This window comes from Cryptomeria japonica, chromosome 4, assembly GCF_030272615.1.
Source record: "Cryptomeria japonica chromosome 4, Sugi_1.0, whole genome shotgun sequence".
NCBI lineage: Eukaryota > Viridiplantae > Streptophyta > Pinopsida > Cupressales > Cupressaceae > Cryptomeria > Cryptomeria japonica.
The window spans coordinates 304,959,499-304,980,519 of record NC_081408.1 but is presented as its reverse complement, the minus strand read 5'-3'; positions in this window follow the sequence as shown (position 1 = coordinate 304,980,519).

Below are 21,021 nucleotides of genomic sequence, written 5' to 3'. Positions count from 1 at the left end.
AACTCCTAAAAGATATTCTGTAGAGTCGTCGAATTGATGCTTTCCCCGAACTTGGTTAGTGAATGGAAGATAGGGGTAGGACCCCTAACTTACTTCTGAGATACTCAAAAGTGTCCCTTGGTAGTGGCTTGGTGAAGATATCTACTATTTGTTCCTTTGTGCTAACATACTCCAACACCACTTTCTTCTCTTGAGGTTCTTCTCTAAGATAATGATATTTGATAGAGATGTGCTTTGTCTTAGAGTGCATAACAAGATTCTTTCAAATGTTAATGGCACTAATATTCTCACAGAATATAGTTACTGGCTTGGTAACTTCTCATTTATACCTTCCAACAGTTGTTTGATCCATACTATGTTGGTACAATTCAATGCTGCAACAACTTATTCAGCTTCTGCTATTGACTGTGAAACGCATTCTTGTTTCTTGCTAAGCCACCTCACTTGTCTTTCTCCTAAAAAGAAAGCTCCTCCACTTGTGCTTTTCCTATCATCAATGTTGCCTGCCCAATCAGCATCAATATAAACTTTTAAATCAAAATCATTTCCTTTCTAATATACTAAGCCATAATCTTCAATGCCTTTCAAGTATCTGAAAATTCTCTTGATTGATGTCATGTGTGTTTCCTTTGGATTTGCAGAGAATCTTGCAACTATACCTACCGCATGTGCTATATCTAGCCTGCTGTGAACAACATATTGTAGTTTTCCAATCATGGATTGGTAAAGTGTCTCATCAACTGATGCAGATTCATCATTGTTTGATAGTTTATAGTTGGTAGTCATAGGAGTACTTACTCATTTTGAATCCTCCATTCCAAATTTCTTCAAGATTTCCTTTATGTATTTGGATTGAGTAATGAAAATCTCATCTTTCATTTGCAGTATTTGTAAACCTATAAAATACTTTATCTCACCGATTAATGACATCTCAAATTCTTTTCTCATTTCACTTCCAAAGTTCTTGCATAGAGAGTCATTTCCACAAAATATAATATCATCAACAAATATGGCCGAGATCAGTATTCCAGTTTCATCATTCTTCATGTACATGTTACTATTTTCACTTGTTCTTATAAAACCAATCTTGATTAAATAAGAGTGCAATCTTTCATACCATGCTCTAGGTGCTTGTTTCAAACCATATAAAGCTATGTTCAATTTACATACGTGATCTTTATTCTTGTCTTCAACAAATCCTTCAGGTTGTTCAATAAAAACTTCTTCTTCTAATTTACCATTCAGAAATGCAGATTTGACATCCATTTGATATACCTTGAAATTCTTGTAAGCAGCATATGCCAACAATGTTCTTACTCCTTCAAGTCTTGTCACAGGTGTAAAAGTCTCACCATAATCAATTCCTTCTTCTTGGGCATAAACTTTGCAAACTAATCTTGCTTTATTTCTAATGACCTCACCTTTTTCATTCAGCTTGTTTCTAAAAATCCAATTTGTACCGATTACATTTTTGTCCTTCGGTCTTGGGACCAGTGTCCATGTGTCATTCTTCTTGATTTGATCAATCTCTTTTGTCATAGCATTTATCCAATCTTCACTATTAAATTCCTCTTTCACTATCCTCGGTTCAAATTCAGATATCAGACATGTGTTCTTTCTTAGTTTGTTCCTTGTCATCACTGGATCATTCTTATCTCCTATAATCTGACTTGATGCATGATGTCTTCTGACATACTTGGCTAATAGAGGCTCGGTAGGCTCTGTATGATCTTCTTCATCACTCGGTAACTGGATATTCTCTTCATTTCCTTCAACAGTTCTCTCGGTAAGACTTGTCGGTTGAACATAGACAAATTCATCATAATCTTCTGGTTCTTTGGAATTTCCATCATCATTTCTTTCTGCAAATTCATCAATTTTCACATTTGCACTTTCTACTATTTTGTTAGATGATTTGATCAGACATTTAAATGCTTTGCTTATAGAAGAATAACCTAGAAATGTTCCTTCTTCACTTTTTTGATCAAACTTACCATTTCTATCATCTTTGTGAACATAGCATCTACTTCCAAAGATTTTAAAATAACTTACATTAGGTTTCTTGTCATACCAGATTTCATATGGTGTCTTCAAAGTTCCTTTCTTCAGTTGTACTCATTTCAGGGTGTAAACTGCTGTGCTTATTGCTTCTCTCCAAAATGTTTGTGGCACTCTCTTTTCAATCATCAGGGTTCTGGCACAATCCACAATAGATCTGTTTCTTCTCTCAGCTATCCCATTTTGTTGTGGAGTTCTCGGTGCAGAGACTTATCTTATTATACCATGATCATTGTAGAATAAGTTGAACTCATTAGATGTGAACTCTCCTCCTCTATCTGATCTAAGACATTTTAGTTGTCTTCCTGTTTCATTTTCAACTCTTGCCTTGTACCATTTAAACATTTGAAAAGCTTCTGATTTTTCTTTTAAAAACATATCTGACATCATCCTTGAGTAATCATCCACAAATAATATGAAATATTTATCACCATAATAACTTTGAACTTTCATAGGACCAAAAAGATCAGTGTGCACAAGATCCAAAATTCCCTTAGAAGTGTAGGACTTACTTGGAAAGCTTGATCTTGTCATCTTACCCATCTAGCATCCTCGACACATAGCATTCTCAAGTTTTTCCAAACTTGGTAGACCTCTTACTTGATGCTTCTTGCTTATCTTGATCAAATTATCAAAATTTACATGACAAAACCTTTTATGCCATAACCAGGTATCATCTATCTTTGCATACAAACACTTGTTCCGAGTTGAGTCAAGGTGAAATGTGTTACCTTTTGTTTGTGTCCTGGTAGTAGCTAACTTTCCATGCTTGTCATGAACTTTGACATTTCCTTTCTGAAATTCTATTCTGTATCCTATATTGTTTAGCTGTGCTACACTCAATAAATTGTATTTCAAACCTTCAACCCAATAAACATCATTACATTTTGCATTGTCAAGAAGTGTTATAGATCCTTTACCTTTACCAGACATGGTGCATCATTACTAAATCTTACATAGCCTCCATCATAATCTTCTAACATAACAAACTTGTGTTTATCACCTATCATGTGATGTGAGCATCCACTATCTAGTATCCAAGAATCACTAGTATTTATGTGAGATATTAGGGATTTTTCTTCATACCTTTCTTCATCTGATCCATCTTTGATAGCCACATAAACTACTTCCTCTGTATCAGTTTCATCTGATTTATCATCATTGGATTCCTCATCAGCTATTAAGCATGACTTTCTATCTCTTCTTTTGAAGTCTCGGTGTCCTCTGTAATGATTATCTTTTTGTCTATCATCTCAGTAATCTCTCTTTTCAGTAGATTCTTTGTTAGGACAGTTAGAAGCCATATGTCCTATCTTATCACAATTGAAACATTTCAAAGGTAGTTTCCGTTATACTTACCTTTGCCTCTCGGTAACCTTCTAGCTAATAGTGCTTCAAATTCTTCTTGCTTTCTGATTTCCTCATATAGTTTGTGCACTTTTTCCATGTTCTTGTGAAATCTTTCACTTGCTCCACTGTGATCCCCTTTAGTGTACTTACTCATTCTATCATTGTAATCATCATATTCACCAATATGAAAAGAACTAAATGCAGATTCAACTTTATTTACCAAAGACCCACTGTTATCAAAATTACTTAACTCAAATGCATGTAGCTTACCAATAGTAGCATCTAAAGAAACTGGCATATTGGGTACAAACCTCAATTTATTGATTGCAGAGACTTGGATTGCATAAGCTGGTAGAAGGGTTCTTAACAACTTACTTGTTATATCCTTTTCTTCAATAGTTCCACCTGCTCCTTTGATTTGATTGACAATCTCCTTTAGTCTTGTATTATACTGGGTTATGTTCTCACCTTCATTCATCCTCATAGATTCAAGTTGTCCTCTTAGACTATCCACTTTTTCTCTTTGAGCATGTTCATCTCCACCATACACAGATATGAGCTTGTCCCACATTGCCTTTGCATCATTGCAGCCTTCTAGATCATTAAAGTCTAAGTCAATCAATGCAGATGTTATTTCAATCATTGCTTGAATATGTTCTTGCTTTGCCTTTATCTCTTCCATTGTCAATGGATAGGTGCTCGGTGTAATGAAATCATTCTCCAGATAATATACAACATATTCTCCAATTCCTAATAGGTGCAGCTTCATCCTTTTCTTCCATGTAGAGAAACATGACTTGTTTAGCTTCGGTGCATCCCTCTTATACATCTTTGGATCTTTGCCACAAGTACCTTTAAACTTTTTATCCTGGAGTCCAAAACTCTGATACCAATTGATAGTTCTGATACTTAATGTTAAGTACATATGCCAAGCTAATAAGATGAGAGGGGGGGGCGAATCATACAAACTTAATCTTCCATAAAAACAACAAATTCAACCTTGGTAACATATACTTCAGTAATATAACCAAAACTGCTAAACATGCAAACTCATAAGCATATAAACATCATAACACTCATAACACCAGATTTAACGTGGAAACCCAAATAGGGAAAAACCATTGTGGGATTTCAGACCCACTAAGAAATATACTCTTCTAGAGTATGCTCAGTTAAAAGAAAATCTTGTTAAAGATTACAAACACATTGCTAGATGTGACCCGGTTAAGGGATTTCCCTCAGATCTGTTAGGATCTTCACCTTGTTAGAAGTGACCTTGTTAAGGGATTTCAAACACTCAATCAGAATGTCACCTTGCTAGAGGATTTTACAAATAAGACTGTTAAGCCCACTCGGTTAAGAGATTTTTTGTCACTTCATAAAATAACAGTAATAAAATCTATCTACAACTTCACATCTAAAAATGCTAAAGCAAATTCTTATTTGCTCAATACAATAGGACTTATCTTGTCCATCTGCTGAGCTCTATACTTTGTTATTCAAATAGTTCTTCAAGCTTCTATGCTTGGTAATCACTATGTAGCATCCATGTGCATGCACTTGCCCGCATACATTGTTTATCAACAGTTCCTTATTTATAAACAACTTGCCAACTACTTAATCTCCTTCATCACATTTCCCATGATCAATCATAGGCATCAGATCTTCAAACTTGACTAGGTTCAATGTATCCTTCGATCTAAAAACATTTTACCCCACCTTGGAACTTGCATACATTTCTTGGAACTTGTGCTAGGGTATTGCGGTTAAATGTGAGCTGTAGATCTTCCTGTTGATTTTCCTTTGCCATAGATTCTTTAACAAACTTCATTCATGACATACCAATCATTTAATCAATTCCAGCTCATCAGCTTCCTTCATTAAATAATGCTTTTATTCATTCAATGCATTCTGTTATTACTCGGTTGCAACTCGGTAAATACTAAACTTTACTCGGTAGACATTCTGCCTTCATTAATCGATAGCGATAACCTTCGGGTTTACCGACTAGGTTCCTTAGGGTTTACCGACTAGGTTCTTTGCTCGGTAACATGGTATAGTATCAACCTTATAATCAATAACATATGTAGGATTTCAAAACAATCTAAACATCATGATCTCATCATTGTCTAACTCGATAATAGTTGCCCATTGAATAACTTATTCCTCCCCTTCTTCATCACATTCTTTCTGTGTCTTTTACCGACATCTTTATACTCATCAAATCATACTTCTTAAGATATGGCAACATCATATTGAATTAGAAAATCAATTTCTTGACATCAATGACAAAATAATAATATTAAGATAGTAAACATCCTTAATCAGTTATATCCATAATCATTAACAACCTTCTCAATATCCTTATAGAAACGCCAACAATCTCTTGTTGTAATTGGAATGCCAGCAATCTCCCTTTGTCTGTTATAATGCCAATAGTTGTTAGGTCATGTCTTGATCGGTGTGATGTTGTGTGAAGCTAAGGTGGCAAGTAGGGTGTGGTTGGTGAAGCTTCATTGACAGGGTTGATGAAACAGATAATCACCATTAATGAAGGAGCCACAAATCATGGGATTGCAACTCGAGGAAGAAGGTATGACAAAGGAAGATCAAGGAGCAGTTGGTGCTTGGATCAAAGCAACAATATTGGATTGAAAGAATACCTCAAGAAGGAAAACACCAGAGATATTAATAGTAGTTTGATAGATGTAGATCAAGATAACGGATCATGTTTTCCTTATCTGAAAAATGTGTTTTAAAAGTCTTGGAAATGGCAAAGATGAATAAATGGACATCAAGGTGATCAGATATTGCAAGATCTGATTGGATTTGGTTTGCCTTGAGAATGGTGAGGAAACCCTAACCGACTAGTTTTTGAATTGGTTTTTGGAGGGAAAACCAGTCTATAAGTATACGATAGAAGAGGAAGAGTGTTGCTGCTGAAAAAGAGAATACTGTTGTTGTTGCAAAGTGGAATACTTATGCAAGTAAGAACAAGATCAACCAAGTGCTCAATGAGCATCTAAGAAGAGAGTGGGAGTGAGAGTGAACCTGGTTGAAGCTTTCAACTAGTTGGAGAGAAGAACTGGTAGTTCTTATACCGACAGAGTGTGATACCGGTGATGTGTAGAGAGTGAAGTGTAGATCCAGTAGAGAAGCAACAGGTGTAGAGTAGGAAGAAGAGTGAGTTGGTAAAGGAGAGAAGGTACTTCACCAACAGAGTAAGACACTTGATAAGGTTTCAAGATTCACTTGTAACATTATAACAATTTATGTATTTAAATTTTACATTGTGAACACTGAGTTGTAGCTCGGTGTAGGGGTCGGTGCTCCTTTGGGTTGTAGCCCATAAATCTGATAGGGATTGTAGCTCCTTGGGTTGGTGCCCTAAAATTTGTAACTGTGTTTTATTGTGAGGTTGGATTGGAGCAGTAGTCTCCAACAACATTGCTCACCGAGGATTTTCCCATATTGGGTTTTTCTCATAAATCTGGTGTTGTGAATCTCTTGTGTGTGAGTGATCTTTTTGTTTTTCTCTCTTGCCTTACCGGTATGACTGCTTAAGTGGCTAAGGAGTTAATTGATTATTTAAAAGGGATTGGTAAAGACAAAAATTGGAAACCACTGATTCACCCCCCTCTCAGTGGTATTTTGTGCTCAACATGTAGTGATTTCTTGTTTTTCTATTTTTTACATGGTTCTTCTTATGGTTACTCATTTGGTTCAACCTCTTATTGATTCATCATGGTCTCAACACCCTCCTCTCTTCCTCATATGGGTTATACTCTGTCTGATCATGGTTTTGATTATGGCATGCTCACTTATAGTGGTTTAATTTCTTTTCTTGACTTTTGTTCTAATAAATGGGTTGGAGAATTATTTTGTGTAGCTAGGGGTGGTGCGAGGATGTTCATTTTTTTGTTGTTTAAAAGTTCTCACTGATAGATGATCTTCTATTGTATTACTACGGTGTTCTTCACAGTTAGCTGAAGGGATGATTATGCATCTGATATCTTTTTGTATGCCTTTTATGGTAGCCTATTTTTTACCTAATGGGATTGTTGTGTAATATAAAGGGTTTTTTTTATTATGCCCTTGAGGCTTCTTGTAATGGGTAGGTAGGCCTTAAGTTTTTTGGAGCAATACTAGAAGGTTTTCTTATTGGCTCTTTACTTCTAGTTCTTGTTGAACTAGACACCATGTAAAAATTAAAATATTAATACAATTTAGTGGTTAATCCACTATTATAAAAATAAAATAAAATAAACACAATCAAATAAATAAATAAATATCAAATAAATGGTCAACCTCCAAAAAAGATTAAACAATAAATAAATATCAAATAGTTAAATACTCAAAATCTAATAATCCAATCAATTAAATTAAACATTAATATATTTACAAAATCATACATAAATATATCAAATAAATCAACAATAGGCTAGCATACTCACAAAGCCACAACTCACTAACTGACATGGCAATTATGCAAAGACGCCGACAAATCAAGGTGAACAACTTAGACCTAGAGTATGTGAAGGGAACTCATGTCATCTCCGAACCACATGCCATTGGGTTTTAAAGACACGCTCAGACCTATGAAGCTAGGTGGAGTCAATGTCTGGTACCTGCAAATCCTGCAACCACAAAGAAACCATACAACATGTGCATATATCTCATAACAAGCAAGTGATAGGGAATCACAATGGCACATCCTGCTTGCAATGAGTGATATGACATCGTCCCTCTCATGAAGACAATCATACAATAGTCAAACACATCGCATACTCAACTCATCATATGTAATCATGAAATAGAGTTAGTGTAATCTTAACAACATCAAATTCATGATCAACATAAATCATCAATAATCTATCAACATAGTAATGTATATAGAATCCATCAAGCACATATATCCATCAAACCACATGATCAATAATGATAGCATCGTCATCCATATAAACCATCAGAATAACATATGTCCAAATAATGTCTAGCATCATAATGAGTACTGAAACACATATATAATCATAATCCAAAACATCATAAATAGTCTAGATAAGTCAAAGAGTCAAATCAAGTCAAGTCAAGGGTGGACACTACAACAAGTACTAGATCAAAGAATTGATTTAGGGGAAGATCAAATTATTCTTTAATATTGTCTACCTTTAGAGCATATTGTAGACATAATTACAAAACTCAATGTAGAAATTATCTTCATTTACAATTTTCCAAGAGTGCAATAAGATATTTCTTAGGGGCTACCTCATGCTCTCTATCTCCTTACTTTTTTTGAGAGGTCTTTCTCTCTCCTCTTTTGGGGGTTTCTTTGGAAGGGAATCTATTATACATGGGTACCTAGTATTGCTACAATTTTTTTGTGAACCATTTTATCTACCTAAGAGATATACTTAAGGGAAATTTTTGTGTAGGTTTCATTTTATTTTATTAGTTTATCATGTATTTTATTACACCTAGTTTATTTTTAATGGGCTAAAGGTATCTGCCTTCTTCTCCCTTAATTATTTTATAAATACACTCACTTTCTTTGTATTTCATGATTTAGTTACTAGAATAATAATGTTCAGGTCCTATTTAGTTTTGAATCTTGATCTTAATTTTTTGAGGCTAATTCATAGACACTAGGTATTGTCTGTTCTTTTTAATTGTAAAATGTAGCACAAATCATGATAGAAAATAAAATCTAAATCGATCATAACAAGATCTGACATTTGCATAAAGTTATATACATATTTAAATAATAAAATTACATATATATCATTATAAATTCATCATGCATGCATGACTTTACAATACTAAGATTTACTTTATATTAATCACTATTATAAGCTTTTGTAATAAAAATTCTACATCAATCTCCTAAACCAAAAAATAAATTTTACAATTGTAGCGTCCTAAAATTGCGACACTTGCAATTTCGACTGCATTTCGGTCTTCACGATGGCGACGCAACACGCAACCTGAATGGAGACCCCGAAACTTGCTCACGACACTGAAAACTGCATTTTTCAAGCACCTTGGCCTGAACCTCCTTGCACCCTGCTGTCCCGGGAGGTGGGACCAGAGCGCCCAGCGCCCTGGTCCCTGGGTCCTATTTTGGGCCCGGTCTCCTAAGGGGTCTCGGGTCTTTTTGTTTGCAATTTGGAAATTAACTTTCCTGGTCGGCCTAAGGTCGGGAAAATCAGTCTATCAGCCCTAAATGACAAGTATATAAACTACATTTTTCTCTCTCATTTGGGAGGAGGAGGACATATGTGTACAAGTGTGGAAACTATACTCAAGCATTCAAGCATTCAAACATTCAAGCATTCAAGCATTCCTTCTAAGTCTCCATTCAAGGCTAAGTGTTGCATTCAAGTCAAGGATTCAACCATTGAAGAGGAGATCACATACTACTACAACAACATACAACATCTATACCTTCGCACATAAGGATACAAACATCCTTAGAACAAGGTATTAGTACTTGTTTTACATACATTTACATTTACAGCACTTGCTCATTTCTTGGTTAATTCCAAAACCGGGGTTTGACCTAAAGGCAAACCCCTAATCCCTAACCCCCCAATCGTCTTTTCTTTTCTGTGTGTAGGTTGCAGGTACGCGGCTGAAATTGAAGATCTGGAATCCTTGTGCAGAGACGAACAGATCCCCCTTCGTTTCGCGGATTTTTCGGAGGACCGTGGCGCCGGGCGCCATCGTCCCAACAACTTTTGCTCAAATTTGCAGGACAACACCGTATCGACATTTTACTGCTAATTCCAGGTCCGCAGCTTCATACTGTATTCCTATCTCAGTTTATAAGCGAATCTTTATCACTTTCTATGCATGCTTAGCTTAATTCTCCTATCAACATTCTTTACGAAAGAGGGTAGCCTTGCTGTCTTAACCCTTGAAAAACATTTAGCATCCAATCTTGCATTGCGTGGGATTGGATCTTGTGGGTTTCAACCCCTCTTTTGAATGTAAAGTCTCTCCCCTAAGTGAAAACCATCAACCCTAGTGAATCTCCCTTCTCTCTCCTTGGAGTCGGAAGAGGGGAGAGCAACTAGGGTTCAATCGCAATTTTCCGCTTTACAACAATGTACTTAATACTTATTAATTAAGATTAGAAAATAAATTAGTCTTTACATGATAATCTTGAAAAAAAAAAAAATATTACTTTTATATCTCAATATTTTAAGATTGTCACTTGTTTAATATTCTTTTTCATTGAACAACATTGTTGCTTTGTAAATCCTCTCTATCTGTAATTAACAAATAAAATATCATAGCATAATTTAAAAATAATTATTAAAATTAATCATTTAGAAAGACCAAAACACAAACAAAAAAACTTTAAGTAGATTTTCTTTCATGACACAATGTACATCAAAGAACTTATGTAGACAAAATTGATTGACTTGTTATGATGATAAGATACCTAGATCACTTGACCTTATTCATTGGATAATAGAGTTAAGAGATACTATGTTACATAGATTCTAAACATTACAAGACCATGCATGTGATAGTAGACAAAATTGATTGACTTGTTATGATGATAAGATACCTAGATCACTTGACCTTATTCATTGGATAATAGAGTTAAGAGATACTATGTTACATAGATTCTAAACATTACAAGACCATGCATGTGATAGTCACATGCACTTGTCTAAATGTGAAAACATAATTAAGTTCAAAAAATTCAAACTTCAAATTATTATATTAATTTTTAACTATTCAAAAAAGTTCATGATTATTATCTAATAATATTTGTAAGTTTTTTAAATAAATATTTAAAATTAAATAAGGTAATTTAATGTAAAATTATTTTATCTTTAATATAGAAGTTTAATTTAACAAGTAAATACAAATAAAATATAAATAATTTAATAAGCATATATATTATTTTTAAAATTATGTTGACCAAATAAATATCTAGACAAGGATTCACATGAGATAAATTACACGTCTAATGGATAACGATAATATTGTCATCTTACTTATAGTTCCAAATTAACATTATCTTGCAAAAAATGTTGTATCTTAATAGGTTGAGCACAATTGATGAGGGTGACAGTGTGTTCCTTGATTGCACCATCCTTCAAGATTCAGAACTCCTAGAGGTAGAATCATGTCTATGATGAGCTTGGCAGAATGGATACACTTAATTATTGGCTCTTGAATGAAGAGATATCAACACAGGCTCATGCATTATGGCTTAAATAAGATTCTCTATGCTTTAACATGCTTAGGTAGCTTATCTAAAATTGCAGTAGCTTCTTTGATAGGACCCACCTATTAATAAGATTTCAATAAACCACCTAAAAAAAGAGCAACCATCAAGAAATAAACAACCAACATCCCATACTCTTCAAAACTTTAATTTGCATAAATAGAATGTGGAGATGAGAAGAAAATTCCAACCAATTTCAATGGACTCACCCCAAAATCCTAAGAAGAAGACAAAATCAAAATCTAGGGTTATCCTCATGGCCATCTCTTAAACAAGGTGAAGTAGGCTTGTTCTTCCAACAAAGATTAAAAAACCAAAATCTAGGATTATCCTCATGCACATGTCTTTAAATGAGAAAAAGTAATCTTCTTCCCCAAATTCACGCGTGGAAGCAATAGAGGTAGACAAATGTAGATGTGTGCTCAAGGTCCACAAGAACAACTCTATAGCTCCATTGTTGCAACCAATATTTCCCACACAATGACAACATGTTGTGGTATAGGGAGATCATGTGGAGAAGCTAGTGTATGGGAAGGAGGTGGAATTGGTGGCGTGAAAGGGGTAATGACATGAACTCTTTGAATTTATGCTCAGTTTTCATGTCTACAAGGGCTCATAGATTGTACAATGGCTTGTCTAGATTTATGATGGTGGGTATGTAGGGTGTTTAGATTTAGGTGGGGTTTTCTAGTTCATTTTGTATTTCATTTGATTGTGATATTTAGAATTATAAGGAAGATAAAAAGGAGTGTAATTTGTAATGGAAGAATATTTTAGATGAACTTAATTTCATTCATGTGTGGTGGGTTTTTTTAATTTTATTTTGGGTATTTCACTTGTTCGTAATATTCAGTATTACTAGCATATCTATAGTTTGAAAATCTTATGTAAAAATATCAAGATATATCATATTTGTTCATTATTTCACTTTAAAAATTATTATATTACTATGTTCTAATTGATATTAAATTATTATTATATTATGATATTGTAATTAATACTAAATTATTATTATATATTAATATATTATTAATAAATTTTTATATTTCTATTAATCTCTTTAAAAAAAAATAATAATATCAAGACTATATTTTTGTTTTGATTGGTAATTGGCCGAAGTCTGAATAGCTTTTGGCTGGAGCTATGAACCAATGGGGACACAATAAGGGCCCCCATCCCCATTACATATCTTTGACTTATTATTATTATTATGTTTGATTAGATTGACCCCAAGACATTCCCATCCTATGGAAGGCCAAGAGTCACAGCTTAGAGTTCCATTAGATTGACCCCAAGACCTTCCCCATCCTATGGAAGGCCAAGAGTCACAACTTAGAATTCCTCTTTAGATGTCCCTATTGGGAATTGAACTTAGGTCTCCATAGTGAGAACCTAGTGTTTGAGCCAGTTAAGCTCAACCCCTTGGACATAATATCAAGACTATATTATTATTATATTGTCATATCATTATATTTTTCTTATATATTTGTTCTTATCCTTATCCTTGAGAAAAAAGTGGATTTTATTTACAGACACTTTCAATCCCCATGCTCCCATTGTAATACATTTATTGACGTGACAAAGAAAATATAAAGGAGGATGTAATTTGTAATGAAATCCTATCTTACATTCTTAATTCCATTGATGTAATGCCCTGCCAGAAACCCTAAAGGAAAATTAACACAACTAGGCAACTAAAGGGTGAAATATATTTTTTTTTAAAGATTAAGTGCATTAATTATAACAATTGCACATTTAATAACACAATAGAAGTCTAACACATGATTTCCTAAGGGTTACCAACGAAGATTAATTCTTAGATTATATTAACACCATGGTTAATCCAATTGTCCATTTTAATTGGGTAAATTAAATGCTTAAGAATAAACCTACACATACATCTAAATTCCATAATGAAAGAATTAAAGTATTCCAATTCATTTATTTATCCATAATTCATTTATACATAAGATTAAAGCAACTGAATTAGCATACATTGCATTGATATAATACTACAATATCCATAAATACATGGCTTCCAAAATACTATGGAATCCCAAAAGTTACAATACCAAGGTTACATAAATGTTTGATACAATGACCACAAGGTCTCAACTGAACAATGATCACGAACAAGAATTGGTACATGAAAGATGAACCAAGAAACACTAGTGAAGACTTTCCTCACCTGAAGATACAATCCAGAACATCCGATGGAAAGTGGTACTACCACCTGACCATGTGATCCCAAAAATGGAACCACCCCATCATGCTAGGAGATAGTAGAAGACCCTCAAGCAAGCAAAATAAAACAAGTATGATAGTACTACATGACTCCACAAACATCCACGTGACTCAACTCACAAACACTAGTGACTCTAAGGAGAGAGTGTCATCACATGGCTTAAGGCAGTTACCCTAGGTAGGCCTCCATAGGTCCCGAACCTTCAGCTCCATCTAAGCATCATGCCGACCCTACCAATCCTTTTGTGAAGACAAGGTGATAGGTTTGCCATTCCAGGCCTTCTCACCACATCCTGAGCCTATACAAGCACTCAACCATGTGCGAGGCACATTATATTAATTAATATTTTAGCTACCCACTCCCTAATCAATTATTAGATTATCACTTATTAACTGACTTTTGAGGGGTTATCCTACCATCCACTTTGGGCATGGCCCCTGCTTGAAAGCCACTCTCTCTCATAGGACACTAATAGGAAAGGTCTCTCTATGATAATTCTATGGCAAAACTGACAGCCATATCTAATCCTGACAAACCATAGGTGAAGGATACATAATCACTAACCCAAGATTGACCATTTGGAAACATAACAAACAATGGCTCACATCAAGAGGGTTATACAATGACACCTGACTAAGGGGTAAAACAACCTTAATAACAAGACAATAACTCAAATCATATTTACAACGAAATATGCTTTTACCAGAGAATACCCTTTATTCTAAAGATCCTATAACATGCAATCTTTTAAAACAGTAAAAAGCATTTATTACTTGCAAATGCAGATATTTAAGAAAAATAGGAAATACATCTTATTGATAAAAGAAAAGCAGAATTGTCATTTGATCAATAAGGCTAAATCAATCACATAAAAATTAATCTCCTAATGTATTTCCAAGCATAAATATAGAATCTTAAATTATAATCTTTTCTGGAAATAACCAAATTCTGAATTAATTATATATTTATATATAATAATATAATATATATATATATATACAAACACGAATTAATTTGCACAATATTAAAATAATACTTGAATGACATAATGCCCAAAATTTTAAAATAACCTATCTATCTATCTATCTATCTATCTATCTATCTATCTATATATATATATAATATTGTGCAAATTAATTTGTGTTTGTATGTATATGTATACATATATATATATATATATATATATATATATATATATATATATGTATATATATATATATATGTATATATATATATGTATATATGTATATATATATGTATATATGTATATATATATATATGTATGTATATATATACATATATATATACATATATGTATACATATATATATACATATATGTATACATATATACATATATGTATACATATATATATACATATATGTATACATATATATATATATGTATACATATATATATATATATATGTATATATATATATGTATATATATATATATATACATATACATATATACATATATGTATATATACATATACATATATACATATATGTATATGTATATATATATATACATATATATATATATGTATACATATATGTATATATATATGTATATATATATATATATATATATATATATATATCATTAATTAATTAAAAACTGAATTATATAACACTGGGCACAGAACCCGAATGTACCATATTTTGGAATACACAAAATATAACCCAGGGGAAAGCGAACCATATTAACTCACTGCTACCGCACGGTAGGAGGTACTACTGTAGGTAGCATTGCTACCTTACGGTAGCAGGTGCTACCACCGGTAGCACTGCTACCTTACGGTAGAAGGTAGCACTGCTACCGTACGGTAGCTATACTACCGTCGGTAGCAACTACTGACCCTTCCCAAAATCAAATGTTTTATATATACATTTTTTTTTTCTTTTTTTTTAAATAATTTTTTTAAAAAATTTCAATAACCTAAAAACAATAAATTTCATTTCCAATAAAATTTATTTTCAGGGAATTTAATTAATACAGATTTTCCCATACATTTAATAAACTAATAAATTTAATTCCCAAATAAATTTACAACTAAATATATAGAGATGCACAAATATATAAAGAACAACCATAGAAAAATATCGAAACCAATACCAAACCAGAGGACATTTTCTCTGCCAAAACCCATTTCTCCCAAAACTTGCAATTTGCATGCATAGTAAAAATCTTGGCAAAATTTTACTAGAATAACTTTTCCCAATTTTCTCAAAATTTTAATCTACAACACCCAGGAAATAACTTCTTTCCTTAAACTAAAAATTAATTTTAGGAATGAACTTTAGCCAAGAACATGAAATAACCAGAAAGGGTTTTGGATTTGACAACATTTTTAACACATCTTTCAGAAAGAGGGAAGAAATAAAAATATTTTCTTTAAAAACAATCAGAAGAAGCCACCCAACCTGGTATAGCTTTCCTGGAAGAACTTTGTTGGAGAGATTCAATCCTTCAACAAACTTCCAAATAATTTTTCTTCACCAAAATCTCTGCCTCTTTTCCCCGACTCCCTCCCAAAAAGAAAAAGATATATTCCCTTTTAACCTAAAATTTTAGGTTGCATACATTCTTCTCCAAAACCCTAATATTTAATTTTAGTTATAAAAGCAATTTTCTTTTCTTTTCTAATTCCTAACAAAGGGATAAATTAACATGCAATAAGCAAAAATCATTTTTTTCTTTTATTTTCTCATGCAAATTATTTAATTTCCTAAAAAAAGAAATTAAAGTAGTACTTTAATTCTAATTTATTCTTTTATTCATTTATTTATTATTTTTTTAAATTCTAGGAAACAATAAATGAAATTAATCTTATTTATTTTTCACTAAAATTTAAATAAGATATATTTCTAATATAATGCAACTTGCAACTTAATTTAATAACTTCTTTTAATTAATTAAATTTATAATCTCAATGCATAAAATACATAATTCAAAAATACCAACTATGAGATAACTCCATAAATTTAATTAATTAATTAAATCCACTAAACACACAATTGAGAAAACCCCAAGCAAAGAATTAGAAAAAGTCAAACGACAATACATGACGGCCTAACAAACTGACATGACGACCAACTGATGATGCTCACAAGAGTGTAACTGGGTAAAATAGGGTCAACTACTACCTCCTCCACTTCCATCGGACAATATAAGGTATGCTTAGACCTGTGAAGCCAGGTGGAGACAATATCCCGTACCTACCCAGTACTTGTACCTGCAATATCCTGCATCACCGAACCACACATGCATATATACAATATAGAAAATATGGCATGCACACCGATGAAGGAGAATCGTGACATTCCCTGTCTCACTGAAGTGAGTGAAGGAAAATCGTCCCCTTGCATCCAATACACTCACAGACATGCAACATATAATTACACATTGCATACATAAAGTAAAGTGTTAGTACATAGCAATAATCCATAAAATACCATAAATCACAAGTACTGAAATACTGTAAATAAATTATGCATCTCATATCGAGATAAAGAATGAAATAATGTCATACAAGTATGAATAACATCTCATAGTAATGTATCCACTGAAAGTAAACAATAATAAAATAAGAGTCTAAAGAGTTCAATCAAGGAGGGGTACTACAATTGATGTGTGGAGAACACAAGATAGGGACACAGTTAGTCTCTAAAATTCTAGAGGTATTGCACTCACTACCAACTAACTTTATCTTTGTATTTTGTTTCATACTTAAACCTCTTTAGATTTAAAAGTGTGATCTCTTCCGCCTTCCTTTTTAAGTGAAAATGTGTAATGTAATTTCTTTTTAGTAATACTATAAACATGTTTTGCCTAGAACTGGGTTTGATCACAGTGCCATCCTCCTTAATTTGGATAAAAATAGTATAAAAGGCCCCCTTCCCTTTAGATTTGAAATAATGTGGACTTATCATCCAAAGTTTAGGAAGCTACTAGAAGATTGGTGGAAAAATCCTTTTCCTGGAACTCCTATGTATTGTTTGCCTCAGAAGTTGAAGCTAGTTACAAATAAGGTTAAAGGTTGGAATAAAATATCCTTTGCTAATAATTTTCTCCAAAATAAGACTCTCTCTTTGGCCCTTAAGGATGTTTAGGATGAGATGGAGAATGGTAGGGAAGATTATGAAATTCAATAAAGAAAGAGAGCTTCATGTAGAGTGGTCTATGTTGAATAAAGAGGAAGAAGTTTTTTTGAAGCAAAAATCTAGGATTAATAATTAACTGAAGGAGATAAGAATACTGAGTTTTTCCCTCAATCGACAATGAAGCATAAAAGTAGAAATAGAATTAGACAACTAATTAAGGAAGATGAAATAGTTTTAAAAGAATGTTTTAAGATTGTTGATGAAGTTGTTTCCTTCTTTTCAAGTCTTCATATGGATGTTTATGATGACAATAATAATCTAGAGAAGTTATTAGATGTTATCCCTAAAATTGTGATGGATCAGGATCTTATTGAGTTGCTTATACCTATTTCTTGGGAAGAATTTAGGACCACTGTCTTTTCTTTTAGCACTTTTAAAGCACCTAGATCAGATGAATTTCCTCTTGATTTTTTTCAAAACTTATGGGTGTTGGTGTCTAATGATATTTTGAATGTTGCTAGAGATTTTATCATATCAAGAAGAATGCTAAAATATATAAATTCAACTTTTATTGTTTTGATCCCTAAGAAAGAGAAGGTGTCTTCTATGCAAGACTTTAGGCCTGCTGAGCATCAAATCTGAATTAAGTAAAATATCTTGATTTGAGAAATTAAATCATAGAAGTCATCTATCTTTTGAAGAAATCATCATTTTCATTAATACCATAATAACCCATAAGTTATCGAACAAGTCTAATAGCATTCCATCGAAATATTCAAAATTCAAAAAAAGTCACCCTTTATCGTGTAATGGTGGTTTCTCTGGACAATCATGTGTTGTGGAAATAAGACCTAGCATGTCTCATCGATATAAAAAGGGTATTGAAGGAAAGGGAACACCGATGAACTATAAAAAGGACTCATCGAAAGAAATCATTCCATCGAAAGAGGATATCGAAGAAAGAAGAGACGGTTTTCATGGACAGGAAAAGGCTTCAGAGGAAATAATACCATTAGCACAACATGAAGGAAACTTACCAAAAGAAGCGTTCTTATCAAAAGAATGATATTGATCAAACAAAAGGAAGCTACATCGATAAAAGATATCGATAAGGATATGAGTTTCGAGGAGGCTAAAAGGCATGTTATCGATATGTGTGGTTTTACCCATGCAACTTTATCGAGGAAGATTACTAATGAGCTCATCGATGAAAGATGACAGTGGAAGCAAATCATCAAAAGAAAGATGGTCTGGATGAAACAATATACCCATTCATCGAAGGACTGTAGTGATGTTGATAGAAAAAGTGTTTCGATGGAAGGATAAAGGAAGTTACTGAAGCCCAAGGTTTCTTCGACATGAAACCCGATGGACATCAGATATATATCGCTAAGGAAATAGGTTTCAAGAAGGCTAAAAGGAATTTCTCTGATATGCGTTGTTTCACCAATATAGCTTTATTGGTGGAAGATGACAAGAGAGGATAAAGAAAGGCTTCAATGAGACAATAGATCCATTCATCGACGGGGCATAGTGATGTCGATGGAAGAGGTATTTTGGTGGAAAAATAAAGGAGGTCACCAAAGCCCAAGGTTTCTTCGACATAAAAACCTGATGGATGTTAGATAGGTATCAATGAGGAGACAACCATAGTGACCAAATACAACATTTTGATGAAGGGAGAAAATACCTAGTCGAAGTAATGTTTGAAACAAAAGTGTTAGTTGACGGTTATATGTTGAAAAGCCACAACGCTTGGTGATAATGTATACTCTCATATAAAGGAGGGAGCTTTTGTAATATGGAGGGATCATTAGAGAACAAGAAGTATATTATAGCCTTAGGCTTACCACTGTACTATTTTGGCAAATATATAATATAATCAGTTGTTTTTCCTTTGCATATGTGTTGCGGATTACTGCATTTTTCTGCAGGCAGTTGCTTATGATATTATCGAGAGGGGGTGGGTTTAAAAACTCTCTCATAAGTTTACACAATAAGTCCTAAAGAAATATAAAGACTCTGTAGCCAAAACAACAAAGAAAGGCACTGGTCATCTATGAAATACGACTCATCAGTTCATACTTTCACATTAAAAGTAATAGGAGTAGTTAAGTAGGAATTCTAGAATAAATTAGCAATATTGTATATATATATATATTTCAAGCACAAAGATCAAATAGATTCTACAACAACAATCTTGAACTCATCTACTATATCTCCATCCTAGGAGCTTATGCCATTCTAAGATAGGAGGAAGTCAAATCAAGACACTAAATATGCTATAAAAAGCATTAGTTGAAGGAACGACTAGTGAGTAGGTATACCCGCCTAGGTCTTGCAAAGCCTAAAGTGAGAGAGTTAGTAACCAAATAGGTTCACTCTATAAGTTAGCCAAGTCAATTGGAGGGTTTGATCATAGGAGTTGGCATTTCCTTAGAACCTATCCAATCTGTTGATTTGAGACCCAACAAATTGGCGACTCTGCTGGGGAACAATTATTAAGACTCTGTTGTGGGAGAGAACTCAGAAGAAAGAAATAACTTATTTCCTCTATGAAAGAGGTGGCAACTCTATACAAAGGAAAACTAAATGAAAAAGATCAGTAGAATTCAGTATGTTTCAATATCCATATTTTTATGGAGAAGCATCTTCAGAAAAATATGCACAGTGGCAACCACAGCCACAAAGAGGCAAGAATATTCCAAGAAGTTTTAAGCCATTGGAATTTGGTAACATCCCTGAGTATCCATATGCATTTCCTTGTGAGTTGAAGATCTGTATGCCGAGGTTCCATGGAGATGAAAGGGAATCAATTGGGCATCTAAAATCATTTTATTGGTTTATTGAGACCTTCAGAATCTACTCAGAAGAAACGATCATGAAATGGTTTGTGCTAACATTGGAGGATGTTGCAGAGCAGTCATTCAGCTTGTTACCCCCACAAAGTATCTCATCATGGGAAGAACTTGAGTGGTGGTTCATGGAAGAATTATACAGTGTAATCGAGGACAACACT